Source organism: Scomber japonicus, chromosome 5 (assembly GCF_027409825.1).
Source record: "Scomber japonicus isolate fScoJap1 chromosome 5, fScoJap1.pri, whole genome shotgun sequence".
Classification (NCBI taxonomy): Eukaryota; Metazoa; Chordata; class Actinopteri; order Scombriformes; family Scombridae; genus Scomber; species Scomber japonicus.
The window spans coordinates 20601969-20614756 of record NC_070582.1 but is presented as its reverse complement, the minus strand read 5'-3'; the positions used below and the strand labels follow the sequence as shown (position 1 = coordinate 20614756).

General features: G+C 42.7%; 1 protein-coding gene across 1 annotated transcript in view; it reads left to right on the top strand.

Moving 5' to 3' along the window:
- The window catches only part of wwox (WW domain containing oxidoreductase), a 130398-nt gene that overhangs the window by 23463 nt on the left and 94147 nt on the right, over window positions 1–12788 (top strand). The gene's annotated exons all lie outside the window — the stretch shown is intronic.

Here is a 12788-nt window from a genome sequence, read left to right as displayed (position 1 = left end):
GGTCTGAGAGCCTTGGGTGTGGGTGTGTGTGCATGTGTGTGTGGTCAGGTTGTGCTCACTTCATGCTGTCCTGTCTGATCACCAAGTGAATTCTCAAGTTCAAGACCATCCTCTCCCATAAAAGCTTTCTGTGTCCAACTGAAAAGAAATAATCGAGAATGACGTCACTTATGGTTATGATGTTTGACATTTTAATTTGCATTTAAATTAATTTATATCTAATTAAGCAATATAGCACACAGTGCACCACTGTATTTGATGTAATCTTGCACAGAGAGACTTCAGTCCAGATTTACTGAGATTGTGTTTTGAGGGCAATCTGCACATTTTTTGTGACTGAGACTAAGGGCCCTATTTTAACGATCTATAGCGCATGGCGTGAAGCGCGTGGCGCAAGTGCCTTTGGGGCGTATCCAAATCCACTTTTGCTATTTTAACGGCGGAAAAATGGTCACTTAAGTCCCCTCATTAATCATAGGCGTGTTTTGGGGCGTAACACGCGGTAAACCAATCAGAGTGTCATCTCCCATTCCCTTTAATATCAAGGAGCGCTGTCACATTGGCGGATTGTTATTATAACGGTGCATTTACCCAGCAATGCGTTTCAATAATATAACATGAATTACTTTTGCTGAAAGGAAAGTTAGCTGATGAGCTGCTAACCTCACATTTAATTCATATAAAGGAAGAATATCCAACCAGTCTGATGAGTGTAGAGGTGTGTGTGATTATACTGCAGCAGCCTGGTGTCATCAGCTGATTTAATAAACAGTGAGTGGCTGTGCGTAATGGCACTGCGCTCTGTGCAGCATCAGAGACTACAAACTTTCATAGGTTGTTAGGACTGTCCACAGGCACTCTCCATTTTTTATAATTAATTAAATCTGATAAGTATTGTGATCCTTTTATTTGTAATGTTTTGAATGTGTGTGTGCTGCTGCGCGTCCGTGTGGTAACAGGCACAGTGTCTGCGCGCTGCGCACTCGCCTATAGGAGCATATTGGACTCTTGATGATGAGCCCCTTAAATAACAGTAACATATGCGCCAGTGACTTTAGATCTGTTTTTTTTTTTGGTCAGTAGCGCAATTGCTTTCCTCTGCCTCAAAATAGCAACGCGCCACCAATGCACCTGACCACACCTCATTTTGAGGCCAACACGCCCATAGGCGCACAGACTGGTGCAAGTGCATTTGTTATTTAGACAACGTGTGCGCAGGGCGAGTAAATGACAACTGCGCCAGGGGAAACTGACAAAGACACATGCGCCGCGCAAGCCATCCGCTGTGTGTCGACCACAAGATAAGGCCCTAAGACTGCAAACTTTTATTCCAGTTTTTCTGCCTCCTTTCAAAGGATTTTATGAGAATTACAGTGATGTTTTAAGGAGTGTTGGAAAGTGTTAATTATTATTTCACAGCCTTGTGTAGGAATAGTTATTATGTGGGCAAGATAATAGGATTTACATATAATTGGCTTTATTATTATTATTTTTTTTTTTTACAGTTGTATTATTGTGCATTATAGTGGTTTGTAAAAACATGGCATTCTGACTTGGTGATGTTGATGGTACATTTTTACATATAAACTTAGGTGAAAATGAAATGAAATCCTCAATATCTTAGTAATAACACCAGCCACTGAATGAGTATTTCTTTTGATTAAGACATCAGGCACATAATTTAAAAACATACATTTAAATATACAATTTCTGGCCTACTTACAAATGTTAGACTAAACTAATCCATTGTCCACTGCTGTCTCCTCCTCTCTCAGTTTCTTAATTTCCCCCCCAACACCCCTCCATCGTCGCCACAGGAGCTACCTGAGGCCCTTGTGTCCACCTCATTTATCACCTGGGTTTGATTCCTCTGCTTCTCGAGAGAGAGGGGGGAAAAAGAGTTGAGAAGGAAGAGTAAAGAGTCATAACAAATCCTCGTCTGTTCTCTTTCCTTCTTTTCTACCTCCCTTCTTTCAGTTTGTGAGGGAGAGATGAATGCAGCCAGTGGAATTAATTGCACCCCGTTACTGAAGATCAGCAAGTTTGCTCTGTTGGCGTGCTGATCTGCCATATGGCTGCCCACTAGGTGAACACTTTGATTAATGTTGCCCACTCCCCAGTTTTTTCCCTCACTAATATTTGATTCTGATAACTGAAACTCAGCTACTGAGTTCCTGAGTCTCTCCGTCTTCAGTCCTCACCCTCCTCCTGTTTCCCTTTTTTGTTTTCCTCTGCTCACCTGAGCCATCTGTGTTTGCAGGTGAGGTTTGGATTCCACTCTTTCCCTCTATTTCTGTGTTTTCTACAAGCTTTGCTTACAAAGTCTTTGTGCAATGTGGCACCCGTGCAGCTGCTGTGGAGTTTAGAGTATCAGAGAGATTACAGGGAGAAAGAAAGGCCAGAGTGCGTTTGTGCAAGAGAGAGGTTTAGAGCTATGGGTACGTGTCCTTCGCACTTGATTAGGCCCCTGGTGTGTCGAGTGTTTCTCTATTAGCCTCCTCAGCCTCTAGCCTTCTACTGTGCACAGTGACTACTCTGTACCCCAGAGGTCCAGGATACACACAAACAGGTGCAAACACACACACATGCCATGCACACAGTCAGATAGGACGCTGTGCTGAGGTCCAAGCAGTAACAAGGAGCTGAACAGATGCTGGAGTCACAATATCAATAGGGCTGAGTGTAGGTAATAATACCTTAGCAGGGTTCAGCCATGAGACAACACTAACTAGAGAGGCAACTCTCAAGTGAAGCATTCACTGTCTGCAAATCACACCATGTAGCTGTGTGCGCGTGTGTGTAGGTGTTTGTGGGTGCGCATACTCCCATTACAGGTTAGAGAGAGCTTGTTTTTGCTGCAAGGGAGCAGTGGGATGGTGTCAGTGCTATCATCAACTCTAAGATGAAATATTTTCACCTAAGGTCACAAGTTCAAGTTTGTTTTCTTTTTTTCTTCTGCTATAATGAACACTATGCAGACATCTATGCTGGAACATCTATTACAATCACTCGGGTGCTTTGTTTTCCCTCTGTTTTATGGTCTGCTCCTCAATTTTGCTCTTCCTCGGTCTTGTTAAGTGCTGCCATTCTCCTGTTTTTGGATGTGGCCCAGAGGGCCCTTAGGTAGACCAGGGCCTGGGAATGAGCTGCAAGCCCCAGCCAGGGGGTGCCCACTGTAGGCTGCCATCCCACTAAATCTCCCTGATTACCCAGGGTGGCTGTGGTGTGATGGGGGTGTTACCAAGGTGGTGGGCTCTCCAAAGAGGCTGATTGAGATGCAAATGGAGGCCATAACTCAGAGGTAATGCAGACCTGAGCACCCTTTGCCTCGTCCGTTCCTGCTCACCACACTCTCTCATCGCTCCCCATTACTCCAGCATAGGAGGAGGGACCGTTATTGTCTCAGGATAAAGTTAGATATTTATCATAGTGTTGGATGAAAGTAGAGAAATACTGTGTTAGGGTGGAAGCCAAAGAGAAGAAGAAAGTATAAGCATGTAAATTGAGTGTGGTTTTGATTAAGATAAACAGTAATACCAGATACTACCAGATAAAACAGTGTTTGACCACATTCACAAACATATATCCACACCTGAAGATACCAAACTCTGCTTCTGCTTCTTACAAAGAACAGATGGACACAATAAAGTGTGAGGTACTCGGCTTGCCAGTAGAAAGGTGGAATGAACAGGGGAAGAGGAGGGGGAGGAGTAATTGCAAAGTCCTTTGCTGAATTGTTCTGTGGATGCAAATTTAAATCCCTCCTATTATTTTAATAATCTGCCTTTTACTGCTTGTGCTCGGATCATTTGTTTGCAAACCAGGTTATTTGGAGAGGGAGGCTCGGGGGTAATTTCATGCTTTGGAGCATTTATATCTATAACTTAATGAGGAGAGGGCCTGTTGTTTCCTGGTAATACACTGCTAGAGAGGAGCAAACTTTTTATTCTCCGTTTAGGGTACTGTTAGATGGCAATAATGTGGGATTACTCTGATGGAATTAAGGAGCAAACTAAGGAGAGACCTAATGCAGCTTTGGGTGATAGACCAAACTTAATACTGATGTTTCATTCAGGGTTTTTTCGGTTCATGGGGTGTACCATAAGAGCTGGGCTTTCCCATGTTCCCATTACCATAAGCGTACACAGATTTCTTCAAAGATCTCTTCAGATTAGAGCATCCTCCATCCACATGGGATCAGTCTGTTTTTACCACCTTGTACATTTTCTTTTCTTTCTCAATTAGCTAAACCCTGTTAAATGTTTATGTAACAGACAACCTGTAGTCTGTGTATCAGTTTATGAAATTCAGATCTGTCTCCTCCTCATTATGTCACTTAGTCCCTGCCAGGGCAGAGAGTCAGCCTGGTGGCCCGTCCCAACTCAATTTAACACAACCTTATTGCATTTAGCTGAGAGACAAAAGGAAGGCCCAGCGTCTACAGTGAGCAGCACACAGTCTTGTGAGATGATCAGGATTTTTAATGTGGTTACTCCTCTTCAGTGGAGCCAAAGGCAAGGCGGGATGGAGTGATAGAGGAGAAGGTGTGTGTCCACGTCCCGTCGTCCACATACTCCTCCTCCTCTCTCCTTCTTCACCGTTGTCATTCCTTTGCTCCTCTGTTCCCTTGTGAAGGACTCTTCTCCCAGAAAATTGAATCAGACTGCATGAATTAAAGCAATAATTCAATTTGTTTACAAGGCATCATTTATTCTCTGTCAGGCCGGCGCTCCGTTGACAATCCGTGGCTCGCTGACCCCCGACCTGCCGAGGTCACGTGATGCATTTATTACATTGTTCAACGAGAGTTTTCCAGGCTATTATCAGGTGACAAGGGGCTGAGGATGCATGATGAGAATCCTATTATTCAAATCTGTGTAACATTGTAACAGACTGCAGAACCACATGACCTTATCAACAGACAGGGTAGATCATGTAAATGGTGTCTTAACAGCTGCTGGTAATGAGTGTGTTCAACATGAGTATGAATATGAAAATAACCGTTATAATAAAAATTGTTTCTTTTGTTTTTATATCCTTTATTTCCCCTTTTTTAAACATATTGGATCCCAGGTCTTCCTCATTTGTTTCTCTTGAAACACTAACTCCATATCGTACCAGAGAAAACAAGACACTTTATCCCATAGACAAGAGATAAAAGGCACAATCTCTTGTATTTCCAGGCTAAACTATTGTGAAAGTGGAAAATGGTAAGCAGTTTATAATATTGCTAAACAAAAGAGGTTTTAATCAAAGCGCATACCAGGCCCTGCGGAGTGTAAAACATTCCCTCATCAAAAGGCCTATTATACACTTACTCACATCAAAGGCCTCCATGTTTCTTAATTGCCATATTCTTTTCTTATTCAATTATGTTATGCTTATGTTTTTTATAAAGCTGATACAAAAAAGAGCTCGGGTAACCAAATCAAAGCAGCTTAATTTATCATCTCTGTGTGTTCATGACAAGAGTGTACATATGTGTAAATGCACGCATCCCTGCAAGCGTGCTCGGGACTTTACCAGCCCTCCAGATACGGAGATGATACAAGGCACTCATTTTTCAGGAGAAATTAAACAGTGTAAAACTAGCAGGTTTAGATAAAGCAATCACATTACAGCAGCACTTGAAAAGAGCACATTATTTTGTACTTGAGTTGAGCTTTATTGCTGACACACCCAAACAGAAAGTTGTGCGTACGGTATAAGTGCACAGGGTCTCTGAGTTTTCCTCTGACTTTATTGTTACCTAACCACAACATAATCAGCATCTAAGTCTGCGTGTGCCGTTCATCCAGACACTAAAGTCCCCGTGCAGAATTGCAAAATAAGCTGGGTGTAAATATGTAATTGCCAGTGCTTATTCTGAGATCTGAAATATTAGGGAGCAATATGGATCGCATTAAAATCCTGGTTGTTAGGGGTATCGGTTACACTGAAGACATGCAGGAAAATGTGCACTGTCTGCGAATCTGGCGGAGATAGAGTGGGTGAGATGAGGGGGGAGATAGGATCAGGAGAGGGTGAGGAAATGGAGAGGAAGAGACACAGAGGAAGAGGAGAGTAAGATGAAAATCTCTTGATGTCTTTCTGAGAACATAGACACATTATTTAAATCTCCATCACTTTTTAATGTAAATCTGATCAGACTCTGTACTAGTAGGGGCAGAAATAGAGACACACACACACACACACACACACACACACACACACACACACACACACTTGAAAGCTTGATGCTGCCTTCCCACTTCACACTTCATCCTTTATAGAACACAAATGCACACAAAACACTTCCAAAATGATATTAGCTGTCCTTTACCTTAATGAAAAAACACTTACACAGGCTGGCAGTGGAATATGGTGTGTGTGTGTGTGTGTGTGTGTGTGCGTTTGGTAGATATGCGTGCATGTGTCTGTTTGTGTGGAATCTGATATCTGCCTCAGGCCCCATGGCCCTGGTCTGTCTGCATCCGAAAAGCAAACTCTGCAATTATGATGACCGCCCTGTCCTTTTCATTTCCCATCTCTGTCTCCCTCTCGCTCTCTTTCCGTCTCTCAGTCTTTCTTTTTTGTCTCTGTCTCTATCTTGTCCTCACCACCTGTCTGTCTCTCCTCTGAAAGGTGAGCTTGATTACACCTCAAGCTACAATATTAAGTCTTCTTGTACTTTTGTTCTGTGTGCAGTGCATGTGACTTACACAACATGTTTCATATGTCATCTCTTGTTAATATAGTTTGCTCTTAGAGAAGCATTTTAATGTTTTGTATGAACCTCAGTGTTGGTCAAATTGTTGCCACATTTTAACAGATAAGAGGTTTTGTATATTTGTATGATTTCTATAAAAATGTAACAAACATAATATAAACTGTACCATAAAAAATGAGTGTAGTGCAAACATTATGTTTAGAAACAGGGATGTCAGCACATTATCGCTTTTTATTTAAGTAATTTATAATGTAATATTATAATACATTTTTTGCATGGTTTTTCCATTTCACACTGTGCTCTAAAATATAATCAGCAATGGCTTAAAAGTAACTAAGTGCATTTACTCAAGCACTACCATTAAATACAGTTCTTTGGTACTTGAGTATTTCCATTTGATACTAGTGAATACTTCTACTGTTACTCTTACTTTGCTGATAAAGATTTTGAAAACCTATAACAAGCATATCAAATATAATGCATTGTTATACAGTAAAATAAATTACATAGTTGGTTTTAAATACTTAAAATGAGTTCCACCTCATCCAACTTTAACAATACAATTCTGCAACATTAACGTATCAATTTTAATTATCCTTTAATATAAAGTGTTTTAATCTAACGTTGCCATTCTGCCTGCATAATCAATCATATTTTGATATTAAATAAGTGCATTTAGCTGCTCCAGCTCACTAATACATTTACAGAATTTTTGAATGGACTTTTGTTTTTCATTACGTCTGGCACTGCTGGTCATCATCATCATTTTTACCTTTTTTAGGTCTCTCTCCTTCTTTGTGTTTTTTCTCAGCATGTTCAGGTTTTTCTGCAGCTTTCACACAGCTCCTTGTCAGGTTTGAGCGAGTGATTAACTGATTGAAGTGCTTACTAATTAATGTGTTTCATTAATTACAGTCATTAATGCCGTGTTTACTCACATGGCCCTGCAGTAGCCTTAGTACATCGCTGAACGGAAATGTCAGCAAGTACTTAACGGAGGCCTGGCCTTTACTCCCCCTGTGTGTGTATGTGTGCATGCGTGGGTGTGTATGTGTGTGAGGGGTGCCCCTGATGTCCGTGTTAAGAGTATCAGCACGTATGTGCTTCATTCTCCACGTTTCTCATCTGGAAAATCATCCCATGTCCTTCCTTCACCTTTCCCATATCTGCCCCTGCAATTGCTTGATTTGTAACTTGATTTCAGGAAAGGGAAAACCTGTAGATTATCCAGCTTTCATTAGAAGGGAAAAACCCAGTCCGTGTCAGAGAAAGAAGAAATCAATTTAATACAGACTTAACTGGAGGAAATTGCATATTCTGCCTGTATGTGCTGAACAGGCACTTTCTCTTCCTCACCAGAGACCTGCCTCCCTATTAATTGCAGTGTGTGTGCATGTCAGAGAGTAAGTGGATGTGTATGTGCGCGTGCATTTGTTTGTTTGTGTGTGTTTGCGTTGTGCCGAGCGTGTGTGTCCGTCTGTGTGTTTGGTGGTTGAATGCATGTTGCCCAGGTGTGTATTCAGCTTCTTTGTCTGTGTGTGGAGGTCAGTTCTCAGACCTGTGGTAGGGCACCCAGCAAGATGTGTCTGTTTCTTTATTTGCTGCGTGCATGTGCATTCCCAGCACATGGTGTGTGTGTCCATATTTCTTTGTTGGTGTATGGTGTGCGCATAAGCACAAGTGCATGTGACTTAGCCAGGTGGAGAGGAGATTGGTTGGTATTTATGAACAAACGTCATAATTGTGACAGGATGATATATGACCAGCACATTCCACAGCCCCCCCCCCTTCCTTTTCTCTTTTTCTTTTTCGCTAAAAATATATATCTATGATAAAATACAGTCTTAAAAGCTGATGACCAATTTAGTGTGGCGTGTTGCGGACAAGGTCATAGAGATCTGAGTTCCTCTGTGTTCCTCCCTCCGAGGCCTGTTCTAATCTACAGAGCAAGAAGAGGGGCTCAAAGTCATTTCTCTAATTGCTTTTATAAGGTGCCCTTTTCACATGGTGTCTTCTCTGCTCATTCACTTTCACCGCCCTTACAACACCTTACCTCCGCACCTGCTGGGGAAAAATATGGCCATGTAATTTTGCTGTCGCTTTATATTGATATCATGGATCTCATATTCACAGGGAACGATAGAGAAATCATTCTGAACTGATTTTCCTTTTGGCTCCTAGCCTCTTTTTGTCCTCCCTTTCTTATTCTTTTACCATCCTTCTCTGTGCCTGAGGTGTCAACCGGGGTCTGCAGGGTAAGTGTTTTGTATATATGGGGGGTACTTTTGATTTCTTAAGTGTTGCCCCAGCATTGGTGATCTATAAAGGTAGCCGAGGTGGTGAGGGGGCAGCACGAGGTGAGGCAAGATGGAAACAGGGGTTAAAGTGTGAGAGAGAACGCTGGGAAGGAGGATAAAGGGAGAGGGGGATGAGATTGAGCCTAGTGCATTAAGACAGTGTATTATTTGGCGGTTCCACTTGCTTGCTTCCATTAGGAGTGGCTACTGTGCTATTAAAGGGGTCAGCGAAGTGTGTGTACCTGTGTGTGCGTGTGTGTATATGGGCACATGTGTGTGTTTTAAGAGTTAGTAGAGTGGTCCAATGTCTTATTGAACAGGATGGGGGCTCCCCTGCTCTAATACCTCTTCATTTTATTGGATTGGATGGCCCCAGTTATAATTGTATTAAAGCTTTTCCCCCTCCATCCCCCAGTCTTACGCCATCTTTCTCCACAGCAGTCACCACATGTCATTCCCCAATGCACATGGAGCACACCAGGAGAACCTCTGCAGAGGCCAACTTCCTTAACTTGCACTGGCATAGGCACACTTTTTCTGTCTTCCTTTTTCCCTTCCTCCTAGTGAAAGTCGTAAAGGTCATTGTCATGTTACAGACAGCTGTTCTCTTGGGCTGACTACAGGAGGTGGGGGCGGCAGGAGAAGAAGGCTGAGGGATCTGATGCCCATGTTATCATCATGATGACCTTGCTGCTTTATGTCTGGAACATGCGGCTCTTTTGCGGATGTGCTGCCTGGAAGATGGACACGTAGTCGCAGCAGTTTCTTATTGTCAAACTGTAATGATTATTTACAGGTCTGTTGCTTTAGATGATTCGTAATTAGCCTTTTGTATTTAGATGGAGCGATAGGTTGTGTGTAGCTAGGGGCGGTCAGCTCTGTCACCCCGAGCCGAGCTCTGTGGTGTTGCACACTCAGCGATTACTCTGGAGTTAACCAGAGAGGCTTCGCTGCCTCTCACTTTTCCTTCGCCCTTGAAGAGACCAGAAGTTGTCAGGGTCCTCATAAAAACCCTGAACGATTGCGTCCGCGCTTTCCCCCTCTCTTTTTCTACCCTTTTTTTTCCCTCTTCTCCTTCCAAAACCTGGCCATCTGTCTAATTGTTCACCTCCATCGCTTTAATGCTTTTTACATGCTTTTTCCCCCCTCTTTCCAGGCAATAAACTTTATTTTCTTCGCAAGACTTCAATCTGCCGGGGGAGGGTAGGCGGGCAGGCGGGCGGGCAGGCAGGCAGGCAGGCTGCTCACCTTCTCCCTGCTGGATTTGCTCCAGTGGCCCCCCTTCAACCCCCCTCTACCCTCCCTGTGGTCTCCCATTACTTCATCTCTCCTTCCCTTTTCCCCTGTCTCCAGAGAGGGGGATATGTGTTCGTCAAGCTGACACCTGCTCTCATCTTCTCTGCTGGTCATACACACATGGAGGGCCACCCTGTTGAGGAGGCCTTACATTGACCTGTTAATTATCACACTGTTGCCTCCTCTGACCTTGTTTAGAAGTAATGCCTCATTTTCTTTTTACTATAAAATTACAGTTTTCTTTTTCTTAAGAACAATCAAAGGCTTTTCACACACATTTATAGTGTAAAGTTTTCTTGTACACTTCTCAGCTACCCTTTTCACTTACCTGCTCTAGTGTGCGTTTCTTTGTATGTAAACTGTTTGAAAGTGGCTCGGAGTGTGAATGCTTACTGCACATACAAGTCATTAAATTAGACAGTTGTCTCCTCTCACCTGTGATTACTGCTGTGTGCAGATCATATAAGCAGGTACCCTATAATCATATCTATAATAGCCATAATCAGCCCTTTAATGCTTTGTAATAGCATCCATATAATGGTATAGAGTAGCATCAAGAGAATAATTCAAGCATAGATAATGGTGTAGTAGCGTGGTTTTACCCTTGAGTCACAACATTGAATTTGTTGTGTGCACATGCGGGCGTGCGTGTGTCTGTGTATGCATGTATAAATACACCCTGGGGCAGTTAAGGTGTCTGTAAAATGCCTGAAGAATCACATTTCCATCAGAAGGCACTCTTAACCCTTTCTTGTTTTCTTTGTGCTCCATTCAGCGTCCTTGCTGTGAGTGTCATATACACTTAGCTCTGCAAAGACAGACACGCAGAGGAAAGACATTCCCATGTGACGCCCACAGACTGGAGATCAGATCAGTGGAAAAGGCTGACAGGGGAGCAGCAGTAGCAGCAGCAGCAGTAGTGGTGGCGGCGGCGGGGTGTAATGTGAACTGACAGTATTCCTTAGTGATGGTGGGAGAGGGAGCATCAAGAATTCCTGGTGCTACTGGACCCAGAGCCCAGCTGGGAGTCCTGAGAACAGTGTCTCACTCCTTCTCCCGCTCCAGCATGAGGGATGAGTCTAATGGACCGTTTGCCTGAACAGAATGCACTCAACCTCTGTTCACACTGCATGCAATCATGCTAGCATACGCCAAGGTCCTGTGTGAGCTCATATGTTGTAAGGAGACTGAACCTAGCTTGTCTGTTGATTGGGCCTATGCTGATGAAGATGTAGAGAAAAAGTCAGACAGGAAGGTGGGGAGAAAGGCGACACTGCATCTCTGCCGAGGCCTTTGCCCCGCAGCAGAATGCTATAGAGGGATACAGAAGATGATGAATATTTAGCCCGTCTTCCTTAGTGTGTAAATGCAGCAATGCATTCACTTCTTAAGTCATTTATCTTTTTCTTCTCCTCTCCTATCGTCACCCTGTCTCCCAACATATGGTGTAAGATGAGCCTCACATACACACACACAAACACCTGCGAAGAGCACACAGACAAAAGTAGAGCTGAAACCATCGTCCATAGTCCATAGAAAATGAATGAGCCACAGTCCTGATAATCAATTAATCTTTTTAAGTCATTTTTTAAACAAAAAATGCCTTCTTTTTGTTCTTTACAGGTTTCTGCCTCTAAAATATTGAAGTATTATGCCTGTATGAACATTGTTTTTGCCTGCCCTAATCAATCACCTTACTCGTACTGGTCATTAAGACATCCTAATATGCTTCCAATGTTAGTGATGAGGGAAATCACAACACAACACAACACAACACAACACAACACCTTTCTTTCTTTCTTTCTTTCTTTCTTTCTTTCTTTCTTTCTTTCTTTCTTTCTTTCTTTCTTTCTTTCTTTCTTTCTTTCTTTCTTTCTTTCTTTCTTTCTTTCTTTCTTTTTTTCTTTCTTTCTTTCTTTCTTTCTTTCTTTCTTTCTTTAATTACTTTTTTAATGCCACCAAGCTGGTGACAGCTGTGTCAGGAGTCACTATGTTTCCAGGTTGTCTGTCTGTATGTCTCATTCTCAGAAACACCTTGAGACAATTTCTTCAAATTTGGCACAAATGTCCACTTGGACTCAAGGATGAACTGATTAGATTTTGGTGTTCAAAGGTCAAGTTCACTGTGACCTCATGTCTGTCCCATTCTCGTGAACGTGATATCTATCTCAAGAATGCCTGGAAAGGAAGGACCTGGTCTAAGGTCAAAGGTCAAGGTCACTGTGACCTCAAAAAAATAGTTTTTGACCATACCTCAAGAATTCATATGCTAATTATGACAAAGGTTTACAGTCTCTGACTGAAGACGACATGTTTCTCCCTGGAAATTTTTCATTGGAATCATACATGTCAGTATAGTGATGACTTCTATCCATCCATCCATTAATTTTTCTGCTGCTTATCCGGGGCCAGGTTGCGGAGGCATCAGGCTGAGCAATGAAACCCAGACATCTTTCTCTCCAGCAATGCTCATCAGCTCCGCCTGG